General features: G+C 44.9%; 3 non-coding genes across 3 annotated transcripts; all 3 read left to right on the forward strand.

Moving 5' to 3' along the window:
- Positions 1 to 11,002: 11,002 nt before the first annotated feature.
- Positions 11,003 to 11,074, forward strand: trnam-cau (transfer RNA methionine (anticodon CAU)). The gene has a single exon. It is a non-coding gene; the product is annotated as a tRNA-Met (tRNA).
- A 589-nt stretch (positions 11,075 to 11,663) lies between these two features.
- Positions 11,664 to 11,735, forward strand: trnaa-ugc (transfer RNA alanine (anticodon UGC)). Its single transcript has one exon. It is a non-coding gene; the product is annotated as a tRNA-Ala (tRNA).
- A 4,364-nt stretch (positions 11,736 to 16,099) lies between these two features.
- On the forward strand, positions 16,100 to 16,180 carry trnas-aga (transfer RNA serine (anticodon AGA)). Its single transcript has one exon. It is a non-coding gene; the product is annotated as a tRNA-Ser (tRNA).
- Positions 16,181 to 16,498: the final 318 nt, after the last annotated feature.

Raw genomic sequence — 16,498 nt, forward strand, 5'->3', positions numbered from 1 at the left:
CAGGAGCTGTGTCGCCTCATCTTTGACATGAGGTGCACAAACCACATATCCACTGACATTTTCCCAGTATCACATCGGGAGAAGAAGCCATTAGGGCCAAAAATTGACACATGGGCTCAGGAGGCATTTTACAACGGGCAGAATTATATAATTGTACAAGTTCTACAGTACAGTTTGGGATAAGGTTACTTAAAGCAAACTTTGCTGTCGGTGGTGGTAGTGGTAGTCGAGACTGAAAATGAGCTTCATCACACCTGCCTTGGCACTGAGGGCATCTCTGAGCTCAGTAGCCAGGCTGTCCATAAACAAAGTGCACCTTCCACTGACGTCTCAATCTTTTACCCCTACCGTGTCCATTACCAACATCCCCATGTTTGATGAAGTGAATAAAGGAACTGCACAATCCATACATTTAGAATGGTTTGTTTATTTATTTATTTATTTTGCTAAATAACACTATACATTCTTCAGAACAGAAATAGTACCAGTCACAAGTGGGTGACAACTCAAATGCTGGTAAAGCAGATAAAGTTGAAACTAAACTTAGAAGGAAATTGTAAATAGAAATTAATCTAGTAATGATCAGCAACAATGTGATCACTGTCATTTTTATTAAATATAGAACAATACAAGTTAAAATAACATTCCAATTGTATATGGAAGCTGTCATAATATGTTCATACAACATTCGATGTTAATGAGAGACAATGGTAGAGCGGTCCAGGGGGTCCCCATTCCTCACACAAATATTATGCATTCCCTTAACATTTTGAATCACTTGATTTCATGTGGAATTATTATAAACATGACAGAATTTTACCTACCTCTTTTCATCTCGAACAAGTAACATTCTACTTTTTCCGGAATCGGGCCTGTGACCCATTCACAATAACTTTCATTACGTTAGAGTAAATCCGTGTACTTCTGAAATACCTTGTAAGCGTACCTTACAAATTCATTCATTCATCTGCTTCTTTTTTGCAATACTGTGTATCTCATGTTAACATTGAGTGTAAAGGAAACACTTCATTTCAACATACCATATTAGTTGAGAGTGCATGAAAGTCACCATACCGATCATTCTCACACAGTGCTATTGAGAGCCTCTTACTGTGGTTTACACCAGCCTCATCAAGTACTCAGGGGTACTACTTGGGTGAGTTTTGTTCTAACTGTGCCTGGGGGATGCAGAGGAACAGGGAATTATAGACATCATTATCTCCTCAGTCTCTGGAACCAGGTGTTTCTTGTTAGACACTGTGGTAGACTGTTCTTTCTTTGCCTTTTCATTCTCTAACTTTAATTCGCATTCTCTGCTCCTACTGCGAGAATCAACTAAATATTTTCGCATTTCACTCTTCCAGTGAACAATCACAGGACACTTAAACGTTTTCTCCCATTTCTCTCCTTCCATCTACACTTCTGCAAGCATTCTCTTCTTCCATTCCACCCACTTCTCAACATATTTCATAGTTTCTGCTCCAGAGCACACGCCACCGGAGTTTTCTCAAGTGACCAGGACAGGGACTCTCACGTGACCATTCAGACACACAATCAAGGCACTCACTCATACTTCAGAATTCACTTTCGCTCGGAATCGCTTCTTTCGTGCATCATGGAATCGAATCTAGCGCAAGGCACTCTCTGTCCATCATGAGGCGATAGGATTCAATCCAACACGAGGCCCCCTCTTTCCCTATTGACTCATGGGATCCAGCACGGCCCGAGGCAGCTACTGTTTCCATTTGTTCACTCACTTGATTCAAGCCCATCTAATGCTCCTGTGTTACTGTTGCAGATTTCCTACATTTGACAAAGGTGATGGACTACTCCACACAAGAGGAATTCTGTGTGAGGACTGATCAGCTAGTGGGGTTGAATTCCTTTCTATTGTACAATAATTCAAGGGTTCGGTATCTCAGTACAAGTGTGTATACATTATGCAACCTCGAGATTCCTCTCCTAACGAGCAGCCACAAAAACAGGGACGCCCCCTATCAAAGCATAGAAACAGGAAGACCGTCATCACCCAATGTCAGAGAGAACACAAACGCAAGCGAACACCATTCTGAACTGAATTCCGCTAGCGAGCCCACAGTTCAAAGCAGAGCCGAGTGAACTTGGGGAACAGTGATATGAGGGCCTTGGCACCCTGATATTTTCAGTTTGGTCCGGCACCTCAATCGATGGCCAAACGTCGGGTGTAATCGCTTCGATACGCTCTAGGACCTGGACCTTGTCGCATCGATCTGATTCCCGATTCGGCACGGCGATTAAGTTTCCGTCCAAACATCGAGTTCAGTGGAATCGGTATGCGCTGGTGCCCGAGCGTCATCACCTCCATTCGGCCTTTGGCAAGGCGCTGAAATTGATCGAACCTTGAGTCCGTTTCCCTCTTGGCGACCGGCCTGCCTCCTCACCTTGCTGCGGTTCTGCCACTGCGAATTACCCTAATGACCTAAGGGAAATTACAGATTATTACAGTAATCGTTAGCCAGAAAAATCTGAATTAACAAAAATGTATTTCGTGTTTTATTAGCCACCAACGAGAAATCGCTTAAATTCACCATCACCATCTTAAATCCATTTCGAATCAACACCCACAGAGATTATCCTGAAGTCACCCATAGTGATAACCCTGTTTTTGTTCCTTCCTATAATTTGTCTCTGTGACTGATGGAGATGAGGCTGTGTAATATAATCCCATCCGATTGTTTGCCCTTCCTTAATATTGTAGCCTCACTCTTAATGCTTCTCACATTCAACTGAACACATTTCAATCCATCTGTCCTGTCGTTTATATCCCCGAACTCCTAGCCATCCATCATACAGCATTACTGAGCATGGCACCTAATTTATATTCAATCCCTCCATTCAGTGACTGGTGTTCTGGTTCACATCCCCCTGTCAATCTCGATTCAACCCTCCCGGGGTGCAGTAATGAACTTTATGATACTGACCCTCCTCCAGTGACGGTGCAAACTATCACTCTTGTACATATCATCCCTGCACCAGGAGGATTCCCAGTGATCAGGTCAATGCAAGCTCGCTTTTCCCTCGGAGGCGGGGTGGGACTCCAAATGGAGATCAGGGGCTGAGGCTGGTTGGTGATAAAGTTTAATGAGAACACAAAGGGAAAATTTATTCACTCTGATGTGGGTGCTGGAACGAGCTGCCAACAAGTGATGCATACAAGTTTGATGTCAACTGTTAAGAGAAGTTTAAGTAGGTACTTGGATCGTAGGAGTATGAAGGGATATGTTCCCAGTGCAGGTCGATAGGAGTGGGCAGATTAAAGGATTGCGCGCAGATTAGATGGAACGAATGACCTGTTTCAGTGCTATACTTTTCTATGGCGATATGAATCTATGATCCAAAATCCTGAACCTCTGCCCCTGCACCAGCTCTTTGGTCACTCATTCATCTGCTCTAACTTTCTCTTCCTACCCCCACTACCACACGGTACTGGGAGTCACCCAGAGATTACAACCCTTCAGGTCCCGCTCTTTAACTTCTTCCCTAACTCTCTATATTCACAGTACAGGGCATCATCTCCTTTCTATCTGTCCATTGTTACCGACGAGAACCACCACCTCCGGCTGAATAAACGCTGACCCCCTTGAGAGATTTCTCCATCTGCTCGGAGACGTCCCTGACCCTGGCACCAGGCAGGGGACACGCCGGTTTATGATGATGCTGGTGATGCACGGCGATCACTTGCCAGTATCAAACAAAACCACAAACTACTTTATGAATCACACATTCTCAGCAAAACGATCACTGCAATCAAAATGCTGTTGCTTGCAACTCGGAGTTGAGTTTCCAACCGCCTATACGAACTGTAGTTTTTGCGGTGTGAACTGCAGTTTTGAAGCCGCGGGCTGGTTGTGCGTGGCGCATACGGACCGAATCGAGGCGATGGGGCCCGGGCCGGAGAGTGGGGAATGAGACAATGTTGGGCCACTCCTGGAGCAGACATGGAAGTGATTCGATGTGACAGAGCTGAGGCGGGACAAGCGGACCTAATGCAGAGTATTGCCTGACCAAGCTTTTACCCAGTGAGCCCCAGAGCCACTCTCAGCTCCTCAGCTTCTCCTTCATTCTGAGGAAAGCAAAGCCAATCCATCCAGTCCCACCTCATCACGGAAAGGCCACATGCCGGACAACATCCCGGTGAATCTGCTCTACACTGTCAGGGAGGTTCATTGCTGCTACCATGGGATTAGCGGGGGGAGGGGAACCAGAGCACCAGGTCACAGATCACAGTGCAGTCATGTTCTTCCTACAGTGTGTCGCCCAGAACTGCACACAGTACTCCAGCGGTGTGGGAAACCAAATATTAGCAAGCTGGTGCCTGGCACCTCTTTGTTAATCTAATATCTCTTTATTTTCTGTCAATAAATACTACACCACCTAATAGACTCACTGTTCTTAATTTAAAATTTCAGCGAGAAATCAGCTAATATTACAAATCGTTGGCATTAACATTGTCCTGATGAGGGTTCTACTCAAATCGGCGTTTATTTCTAACCTCCCATCGACAGACCAGTAGACCATTTTATATGTCTGTTTGGTTTTATATCTCGCTCTTTATTTCCCTTTTAAAAATATTTGTTATTTTCCTTTCCTTGGGCCCGGTGTGGAGATTTGACTTTCCCAACACATACCCTCCATACCACCACCACCCCCCCAGTCGAGCATTTTTCATGAATTATTTGTATCATTTGAAGGCTTCTCATTAGCTGCTCTGATTGACAGCTTATTCGGACCCCACTCTTCGCACTGGTGGTATGTCTTACAACAGGGTATAGTTTTCATTTCGGCCAGTCATTCAGAGTGGTGGTGGATTGTGAAGAAATGTCATCAGAATTTACAGACGCCTCCAATATTGATTAATCTGAGGATTAACAATGTATCGATGGTGTTGTGCCTGGGCTTAGATTGGCTTCATGTACAGATGATGGGGTCTGTGGAAAAGGGGTTGCAATACTGCCTATGTGGTAAGGTCTGAACAAGCAGTGTTAGCAGCAATGGAAGAATGGTCTTTGGACTGGGTTTTAAATTTTCTGTGTCTAAATCAAAATGTGTGTGTTTTTCAAAAGCAAACACGAGGAAATCTGCAGATGCTGGAAATTCAAGAAGCACACAAAAAATGCTGGTGGAACACAGCAGGCCAGGCAGCATCTATAAGGCGAAGCACTGTTGACGTTTCGGGCCGAGACCCTTCGTCAGGACTATCTGAAAGGGAAGATAGTGGACAGTGCTTCTCCTTATAGATGCTGCCTGGCCTGCTGTGTTCCACCAGCATTTTGGATGTGTGTGTTTTACTCGGAAACATGGTGCGGATTATATTCGCCTTACAGTGTATGAGAGTTTGCTGTCTAGTATTCCTGTGCTTAAAAATATCGTTCTTAGGCTGATATGGAGAGCATATATGTAATACTTAACCAACAGGCTGGTATATGTCTAAGGGAAAAGGAGATCCATCCACACACCACCCCCACCTCCCACAAACGCAGGTACTGTGAGAATTAAATTTATGCATCGCGCACGCACACAGTATCAAATTCACACCAGATACCGTTATGAAATACACTTTAAAGAGTTTACTAAAACTAAAAGAGTACTAGGCAATACAATATATATGAAAGAAAAGAAAAAGTAAAAGGCGCCAACTTATCAAAGTTAAGTCAGTTTAGTGCACATCGTTGGAGCTCAACCATCGAACCATCCGACCGTTCCCTCGTCGCTTGCCTCCGACCTCCACGTCGGATGTTCTACAGACCAGTGCACTTTGACTCTGTAGTGGAGCATTTCAGACCACAGCTAGAGATGCATCGGAGGTCAAACAAGGCGAGATGTTTGGCGACATGCCGAGAGGAGAAAATGAGCCCTGCAAACTGGACTTGGTTACTAGGGTGAGGAAGCACCGTCAGACTAATTCTGTTTTAATGGTTTGTTGGGAATATACCAGCAGAGCTGATAAATGTTTTCTGCAGACACTTACAGAATATGGGTGGGAATATGGTCCTGGGGATTTTTGGACAAGTGTTCCAGCCAGGAGGTCCATCATGAACATTTCCAGCTGTGGGAATAGATTTGAGATTACTAGAGGATAAACAAATTCTTGTGGTGGTGAGAGGGCGTCTTGTCGTTTATGCAGCTAGTATTATTTCCTTTTTGCCTATCTTTACAGATGGTTCTAAAAACCCAGTTAGTAACCGGGTGGGCTCAGGGGTATTTATCCACAGCTGCCCCCCTCACTCAACTCCCTGCAGTGTGCGGACCGTCCCAACCGCGCAACAGACGACGCCATTGCCATCAACCTCGACCTGACCCTAACTCACCTGGACAAAATAAAAGACAGACACGTTCGGATGATGTTCATAGACTTCAGTTTAGCATTCGACGCAATCATCGCTCAGAAACTGATTGGAAATCTGAGCCTATTGGGTCTGTACACCTCCCTCTCCCACTGGAACCTAGACTTCCTGACGGAGACCTTTGTCAGTTCGGACCGGGAGCAACACCATCACACTGAGCACGGAGGCCCCCCGGGGCTGTGAGCTCCTTCCAGTGCTGTTCACTCTGCTGACTCACGATTGTTCTGCAACACACAGCTTGAACCACATCATCAAGTTCGCCGATGACACGACTGTGCGGGGTCTCATCAGCAAGAACGAGTCAGCTTACAGAGAGGAGGCGCAGCGGCTAACGGACTGCTGCAGAGCCAACAACCTGTATCTGAACGTGAACGAATCAAAAGAGATAGCTGTTGACTTCAGGAGAGAATGGAGCGACTACTTCCGGCTGACGTCGACGGCTCCTCGGCAGAGGACGTTAAGAGCACCAAATTTCTTGGTGTTCACCTGGCGGAGAATCTCACCTGGTCCCTCAACACCAGCTCCATAGCAAAGAAAGTCCAGCAGCAACTCTACTTCCCGCAAAGGCTGAGTAAAGTCCATCTCCCATCCCACATCCTCATCACATTCTACAGGGGTTGTATTAAGAGCATCCTGAGCAGCTGCATCCCTGCCTGGTTCGGAAATTGCACCATCTCGGGTCGCAAGACCCTGAGCGTATAGTGAGGTCAGCTGAGAAGGTCATCGGGGTCTCTCTTCCCGCCATCACGGACATTTACACTACATGCTGCATCCGCTAAGCAAACAGCATCATGAAGAACCCCATGCACACCTCATACAAACTCTTTGCCCTCCTGCCGTCTGGGAAAAGGCACCGAAGCATTCGGACTGTTACGACCGGACTTTATAACAGTTTCTTCTCCCATGCAATCAGACTCCTCAATACTCAGACCTGGACTGACACCTTACTTCCCTATTGTCCTGCTTATTAATTATTCTAATGCCTGCACTGTTTTGTGTACTTTATGCAGTCTTGGGTAGGTCTGTAGTCTAGTGTAGTTGTTGTTTATTTTTCTCTGTGTTGCTTATTACATAGTTCAGTCTAGTTTTTGTACTGTGTCATGTAACACCATGGTCCTGAAAAACGTTGTCTCATGTTTACTGTGTACTGTACCAGCAGTTATCTATACAACAGAACTTATGGCAATTATCATTAGTCTGCAATTGGTTGAACATGTCAAACAGAGTTGTTATCTGCCCAGACACTGCCTCGGTAATGTAGAGTTTGTAATCGAAGTCTTTAAGAAGACCACAGCTGATCTGTTGATGGAAGTGTATTATGATCTATATGCTCTGAAGTGTGGGGGAAGAACACAGAACACAGAACATAGAAATTTACGGCACATTACAGGCCCTTCGGCCCAAAATGTTGTCCAGACCATGTAACCTACTCTAGAAATTCCCTAGAATTTCCAAGAGGCTCCTAAAAGACCGCATTGTATCCGCCTCTACCACCACCGCCGGCAGAGCATTCCACTTACCTACCACTCTGTGTGAAAAACTTAATCCTGTCATCCTTCCAGTATTTATTTCCAAGCCCCCTAAAACTATGCACCCTCGTGTTAGCCATTTCACCCCTGGGGGGGGGGGGAGCCTCTGGCTATCCACAGGATCAATGCCCCTCATCATTGTATACATCTCTATCAGGTTACCTCTCAGGCTTCGTCGCTCAGAGGAGAAAGGCCCAAGTACACTCACCAGTGTGTACAGTTTTCATTGGCACCTACACATCTGGGTGTGTTGGGTAATGAAAGGGCAGATGTTACAGCTAAACAGACACTTGCTAAGTCTGAGGTAGATATTATAGTTCATATGCGAAAGCATGAAGTCAAATGTTGTACTAGGTTGCCTGGGGTTTGGAAATAGTAGACAGTCTGTAATAACAGTTCCACAGGGAGGTGGTATTATAGTTTGTTTCTAGCAATCCAAGAGTGGTACCTTTTGGGAAAGAATAGGAAGGAAGATGTGTGGTTTATGTGACTAATTGTCGGACATACGGGTTTGCACTTCTCATTGCCATTTGTTGGGTAGCAGGGGGGGTGTGTCACGTGATTTTTGTAATGTCCCAGAGAGGGTGAAACACGTGATCATGATGTGCCACAGATATTATTTGGAACGAAGGAAGCTGTTTAGACATGTAATGGGTGGAACTGTGGCGCCCAATTGGCAGGATATACTGGCACCTGAGGCAGGGACGGTTATGTCGTGTTGGACCCTATTCAACGTTTTAGCTAAAATAGATTTGGGACGTAGCATCTGATCCCCATCCAGCTTCCCTTCGTATTCCATTACAGTAGGTGGTGCTAATGCACCTGATGGGAGAAAGTAGGAGGAGAGTGTAATGTTGAGGCGGGAAAAGGCAATAAAAGTGACGACTTGTTTGTCCTGCAACCAATACGTGTTGCGGCGGTTACCAGCTCATTGATGTCCTCTGTTGGCGGCTGGGTGTAACACAGGACCTAGACCCTCAATGGCCTCTGAGGCAGCTGGGTGATTTATTGACCTCAATGTGTCTTCTCTTTATCATTTTCCGGCCCAGGAGTCCGGATGTTTCGTTCACGTCATCGTGCAAGTTAAATAAATCCACAACTTGATATGACTCGATTGACGGCATTCCCGACTGCAGGGAACAATGTTAGTTTGGGTATTTAATGACCATTCCGTTTCAGTCTGCAAGAATCTGACAAGTGATTTCTGATTGAAATATTTAGTCCTTAATTTGACGTGAATGCGAATTTCCTAAAATTTCCTGTTTTTATTCAGGACTAATGTGCAGTCTTGCGTTTGGTGAAACATTTAATTCATCCACTGTTACGTCGGTCTTTTAAATTAATACTCTGATTTCAAAAAGCCTGTTGCTGCTCTTTGCCTTAAATTCCTTCAGTTTTGCAGGTCAGTGGTGTGGGGCCGTCAGACAGTCCCGTCTCCTTTTCTCCCTGACGCAGCTCCCCACAGTGAGAATAAATCGAGGAGAGGTCAGCATATCTTCATATACAGAAGGGATGAAAGGGCATGCGTAGTGATCGGGAAGAGAAACTGAGGTTAGATGAGCGACCAGGATCGAAATGAATGGCGGAGTTGTCTCGAAAAGCCGAATAGCCTACTCCGACTTCTATTTTCTATCTTTCAAAGTCCAACCTTTGGGATCAGAATCTCAGACAGAAGACGTCATCGTTCATTTGCCACTGGGGACGTAGCTCAGTGGAGGAGCGCATGTGTGAAGTCCAGGGTTCAAACCCAGCATTTCAACTCTGTTGTTTGTGAAGTTTGAAAACTAGGTGGAAAATCCCAGATGAAGATATTTTCCGCACGATGTTTGGCCTTTCATTGCCTCGTTGAGACGCCGGGATAATCCTGTGACACGTGGGACAGTTTAGAATCATTCCTTGCTGTATATCAGTCCTCGGCAGGGGAATACTAAAAACACCCGCACATTTCGGGAAGGGACGGAAGCTCGGCCGTGATCTTCCGAACATGAGAGCAACAACTATAATTCTCATTGAAACCTACTGAAGGTTGAAGGACCAAGACAAGGTGGACGTGGAGAGTATGTTTCCTATGGTGGGGGACTGTGGTAAGGAGGATCTTGTTTTTAGCCAGAGTAACAAATCTGTGGAATTTCAGCCGCAGACTGCGGTAGATGCAAGTGCATGGGGTTGAGTGGGATCCGGGATCAGCCGTGATGGAACGGCGGAGCAGACTCGCTGAGCTGAATGACCGATTTCTGTTTCTATGTCGTATGGTTTTATGGTCTAACTAAATCCCGATGAAGGGATTGTTTGAGGTACGTACTTGCGATGCGGAAACCAAGTCCGCATCTAAATCCGCGAGTTCCGTTCACAGGGAGGCGAGGTGAACTTCCAGTTCAACTTGGAATCCAAAACTTATTCAATGATCAGGACAGGGTGGGAACGTAAATGGGACCTCGGGATTGAATGTAGTGACTTCCGAGTGTGGCTCAAAATGTTGCTTTTTGATAAGAAGCCCCAGAAGATGGATGAATTGTCCATGTTAACAATTAAATAAGGTAAAGCACATTCAATGGTGATATATGTGGAACGAGGTGCAAGATGGGATAAAGCATAAACGACACAGAGAGAATAACTGGGTGGTCCAGAAAGTAAGGAAGAAAGAAACGAAAGTGGAGACAGAAAGAGGTGAAACAAGGAATTATCAACAGAAAGTGAAGTAATTGGGTATGAATAAGCGGGAAAGATGGAATTGATGCAACATGGACAGACACAGACGGAGACCCAGACATGTACAGACACCGGCACAGACACAGATAAGACCTAAACATATACAGGCATCGACACAGCCATAAACAGAAACAGACACAGACAGAGATGCGGACATTATACAGACACAGACACAGACTGAGACATGCACAGACATTGTCAAGACAAAGACATATACAAGCACCGACACAGACACAAACAGAAACATAGACCCGGACTTATGCAGATACGCAAAAACACACATCCACACCAAGACACACACGCGGAAACACGCTCAGAACGACACACGCACACGCAAGAGATTGCACATCATTCATGGAAGAGCAATTTTGTTATTTTCATAGCAGAGTGGCGCAGCGGAAGCGTGCTGGGCCCATAACCCAGAGGTCGATGGATCGAAACCATCCTCTGCTATGTCAGCTGCTGCCAACAACAATATTCTGTGAGTGCGCTTTAAAATACGAGGCCATCCCATCATGGGTAGATTCAAGGAAATCAACTGGCTTTCGGCTGGAATGTACTTGTATCTGTTTTCCTTTTTCACTTTTGCGGAGGTTTCTATTTGGTTGGAAAGATTAACCCTTCGTGCATCGAGGTATCTTAATATCATCTATTCTCTGCAGGCCAGGAAAAGAGCGCACTCCGCCTTTCCGGCCGAGATCTTACATCAGGACTGGAGAAAAAGATGAGAAGACCTTGCACAGGAGTCCCTCTCTCTCTCTCTTTGTCTCTCTCGATTTTCCAAATCGTTCGCTGTATCGATTTCTCAGACAATAAATCCTGCTGGAGAATGCTCTTCATCCCATTGCACAATCAGGCACAAATGGAGAGTGTCCACTGGCCGGTGCTCGACAAAGAAGTAGCTGAATCGGAAAGGATTCCCGAGTCCTCGCCAGTCGCAGAGGAAGCAATGTTCGTTATTATCTGTGATATCAATGATTACTCTGTATCTCAATTGTGATATGCAGGAAGGTTTGGACCTGAACAGTTCTGCTTTTAAAGTGGGGATGTAGCTCAGTGGAAGAGCGCATGCTTTGCATGTATGAGGTCCCGGGTTCAATCCCCGGCATCTCCACGCAAGAGAGCATTGAATTTTGAAGCTCCAACTCAACGTGAGTCTCAACGTGGACACTCCTAAATCAGGAAGGTGCAGTCTAACCGCTCATTACCGCAAAAAAAATGACTCCTCGAGAAAGTGGACCACCAAAGCCACAGAGATCACCAAGAAAGCACACCGATGTGTCCACCTCCTGAGGATTGAGAATTTCCTTATCATTATTCTAATATAGCTTTTATTTTATTTTACATTAGCACTAAACACTCTTATTTTAGGTCTCTTAACCACTTTCTAAACCGTCTGGTATGAGAATGGCAAGGCATCCGACGGCAAGACCATACAAAGGAAAGAGATTCTAACATTGAGACCCAGTGATTTGCGGTCCATTCAGAACTATGGGAATTCTGAACTTCATTCGATCAGATGGACGGATTGGCAGGTGAACAGGACTCGGGATTGGTAAAATAAATCCCGGAGTGTGGGGTATTCTCCGCTGCACCTCAGACTGCCGTCGCTGCTCGTCACGTCGAAGTCTGACTAAAGTAACAGACAGAAAGTGGAGGAGAATTTCAGCGGGCCAGGGGGCATCTCCGCCCGAAACATCAACTGTTTACTCCTCCCCACAGATGCTGTCTGACCTGGTCATTTGCTCCGGCATTCTGTGCTCTGGATTTGCAGCATCTGCAGAATCTCCTGTGTTTATAACCTAAATAACAGCCGCAGACAGAGAGAAGGAAGGCAAGAAGACACAGAGGGAGATAACCAGTGTGTCTGACTGCAGGGCCGTAGGAATATAGTCAGAATGATAATGAATATCACATCCGTTGCTGAAATGTCGGGAGCGAGATATCCTGCTGGGTCGGAGCACAGACACCGGATAATAACCGGATGGGGTAGGAAGCGATGAACAGGGAGAGGAGGACGGGGAGGAAGTTAAAAGCGTAAGAGAGAGACGAGGGAAATTAGACAGGCAATATATTCAAACAAACAAAACAATAGATAATCGGGGGAAAGCGGCCAAATTAACAAATAAAAAGACAGGAGAAGAACAGAGCTATTTACCTATCAGCAGAATGGCGCGGAGGGAATGTGCTGGGCCCGTTATCCAGAGGCCGGCAGATCCAAACCATCATCTGCTATTCTTCAGCACAATATTTTACCGCAAATCCCCGTCAGGTCACCTGTGTACACAACACACATTTCACTAAAAAATAAAAAAAATACTTGTGCTTCCAATTTAAGTTTCCATCCACTCACTCCATCATTTTCTGAGATTTCTTGAGAATTTCGCGGGTAAAACGACAATTCCTGTCGTGCTCAGCGATTGTCCAGCATATCTTGGTCTCCGCTTCATGAAGCTGTGTCTGGTATTGAACTGATTGAGCAGACAATACAGGAAACAATCATTACCTCACGAAAGACTTGTGAGTGATGAAACGGGATTAACCTTTCTGATCGTGACACTCGGTTAGAAATGCTGAGAGAAGAAGATAACTTTCAGTGTCAAAGAAGGAGAGAAGTTGGGTGGGAAGTGAAAAGGGGGACATCTCTGATGGGGCGAGACCAGCACACGATGGCCGTAAGACATTCGGAAAGAGAAACACTGGGCTAAAATGGCAGACGAACGACGGACAGAAATGTTAATTTCACAGAGCAAGAAGTAACGTGGCTGAGTGATTCCAGACCGAGACGTTTGTGAGACATGTGCTGAAAAACAGGTACAACACACGGCGATCGCCGGGAATCGAACCCAGGTGAGCTGCTTGAAAGGCAGCTATGCTCATCGCTATACCACTATCGCTCCATGTTGCAGGAGTTTCGAGTAGCGAAACGTCTCCCATGCTCCATGTGTTTCCACAGACCCCGAGCTGCTCTCTGTCGGATCAATCCTCACTCTGCAGCAGGTTTTATTGCGGCCAGTTGACACCGCCATCCTCAATCAGAGGGAGTTATACAACAGCCAATGAACATTCACCAGCGATCGGACTGAGTGAGAGCCGAACTCTCAGAGAGTCGGAAGAGTCGGAAGGGCTGCAAATGGTGCCTGTATCACATCAGCACATGAGAAAACAAATCCTGATCGTGCCTGTTCTTTAGAAAAGCCGATGTATCCGTACGAGGGTGATTGATAAGTTCGTGGCCTACAGCAGAAGGAGATGAATTATAGAGCTTTCGTTACATGCACAAGCACGTCAATTCTTTGACTGATTATTCCGAAAGTTTGAACTTAATAACTCGTCAGGTGTGATTGATAAGATAGTTGCTTAAGGTAGAAGGAAATGAGTTTTTAATTCCCGTTACATACACCAGCGGTCCAACACTTTGAGAGATAATGCAGAAAGTTTGAAGTTAGTAACTCAGCTCCTTCCGCCGTAGGCCACGAACCTATCAATCACCCCTGCTTTGGACACTTTCTGGAGGTCCAGGATCGGTATGTTCCACGACTCTGGACTAATTGTGTAAATGTAGGAGGGGACTAGGTTGCAAAATAATTGAGTTAGACTTTCTAAAACTGACTCCTTCTACTATAGGGCACGAACCTATCAATCACTCATCGTAGGTGTGAGATCAGTTTAGGAATAAATAAAATAATAACCAACAACCACTTTGCTGGGATTATACTGCGATTCTCTCCATAGTTGGTAGAAGATTGAGGAGCAGATCCGCTGGCAAATAACACGGAAATGTCAGGTGGATAGGGTTACAACGATCAGACATTTCAACTTCTGCAAAATTAACCAGATCACTTTTTTTGTGCAAGATAAGAAATGAAATATCTGAAATACTCCCGGGAGAGTATTTTTGTTCCAGGCCATCGATAGTCCTACTAGTGTTGACAATGGAACTAGATTAGAAATTTACTCTGTAACTTGTAAATAATCAAAACTCGCACTTTACTGTCTCTGCATAAATGGCAACGTAACAATGCAACACCGGGCCAATAACACAGAACAAAAATTTTGCTGTTCAGTCTGCACCAATACTCACTCAGACGACTTTTCCCAACAATATCACCAAATTAAGGCAGCTCAGATGGCCACGTGATCGATCCTTCCTTCTCCCAGTCACTGACTTGGGGGATCTTCCTTGCGATGGTGGGTTTCAGGAAAGAGTTAGCACTGCTAGCACGTTCGAAGTTTCCACTTCTATATTCATATTTTCCAATTCAGTTGTCCCATTCCAGCGTCACTGGCCGTAGGACATCTGATTGGCTTGAATTCTCCCTTTTGTGAGCTCTGCCCCAAGCCAGCATCCATTTATTTCCCTCTTCCCATTAGGCGTCAATTGGTAACTTATGGCTCTTTGTTCCCTTTAGAAACCAGTTTAAATCACTCCAGACAGGCATTAACCCCAACATTCACACATTTGCATGTTATATTATATCAAAAACACCTCACAAATAACTTCGGAATTGGAACATATGTCTTAACCCGCAAATCACCTGAAACAACTTTGTGTTTCTTTTAAAACACAGAAATGTTCTTCTCACAAAATGGAAGATGTAAAGCGGTTCCACAAAATGACATCTTCATTTACAAGTCCATGGCTGGTACAAAGACACTTGATCTGTCTGCTTCCACTATCCTTGAGCCATTCGAGTTCCATGTTATCTTACATATTTTAAATCCTCCGTGGCCAACATCTCCTCTTTTTCTGTCCACGGAAATTGCTGGGGATCACATTACTGTTAATATGTCTCAGTGAATATGGCGCAGAAGGAACAGCAGCATTCATGACTACTCAAAAAATACAGATAAGGGTTTAAAAATATTATCCGAATAAAAATATGAAGAAACATGATAAGTGTACCCTATTTCTTACCGTTCTGTACATCGGTAATTTAACGGGAATTAGTATTACTAGTCTATGGAGTTTAGGAAAAATGGTACATGGATCTTATAAAAATAGAGGCCTCTGCGTAATCCACGGTAACTTAAGTTCATGTTCAGCACAACATGCGGGCCGAAGGAACTTTATTGTGCTGTAGGTTTTCTATGTTTCTATATTGAAACGCAATATAACTGTATGAAATCAAACAAAATCAGCAAAAATAAATGTGTAAAGGCATGGTGTTCGCAAACACTGAAGTCATTAAAGTTGCCCTGAAACACACACTGGGGAAAATAGCATGGGTAACCACTAGAACAAAGAGCAAAGCAATGACAACATATGAAGTAATACACATCAAAGGATGTAAATTAACATTTAAACCCCAGTTCCAAACTCTATTCCAAAAACGATGGATTCTGCAAAACATCACTGGCTAAACTGACGTGATATCTAATAGTCTTTGATGGCACATCCCACTGTTTAATTTGGTAAATAACTGTATCTGACTCGACCGTAATATAAATTGTAGATGGAAGAACACTAGAGCACTTGTAGTCGTGGCCGAGTGGTTAAGGCGATGGACTAGAAATCCATTGGGGTTTCCCGCGCAGGTTCGAATCCTGCCGACTACGTGTTTATATCGGTTTTGATTCCCTGATCCCTCCCACAGACAGATACAGATTGTAAAACGAAACTCCGATCACTGTTCGTCGCCTGCAAAACCAGGGAAATCCCCTGTGTTCCGCATTTATTCAGGCGGCCTCTACTATGCAATCGGTCAGCCGCTGTTCGACAGTTATCCGAAATGTTGGTGGTTCAAGCCTATCCAGGGGCGCTGTTGATCCAGTGGCCTTTGCTGTCCGTTTTGTGCGCTCCGTGCTGTCCCTAATACATTCATTTAAAAATACATATATCCACATACGGAAAACAGAACACTACCACGACCTGTC

Source organism: Hypanus sabinus, chromosome 31, assembly GCF_030144855.1.
Source record: "Hypanus sabinus isolate sHypSab1 chromosome 31, sHypSab1.hap1, whole genome shotgun sequence".
Taxonomy (NCBI): domain Eukaryota; kingdom Metazoa; phylum Chordata; class Chondrichthyes; order Myliobatiformes; family Dasyatidae; genus Hypanus; species Hypanus sabinus.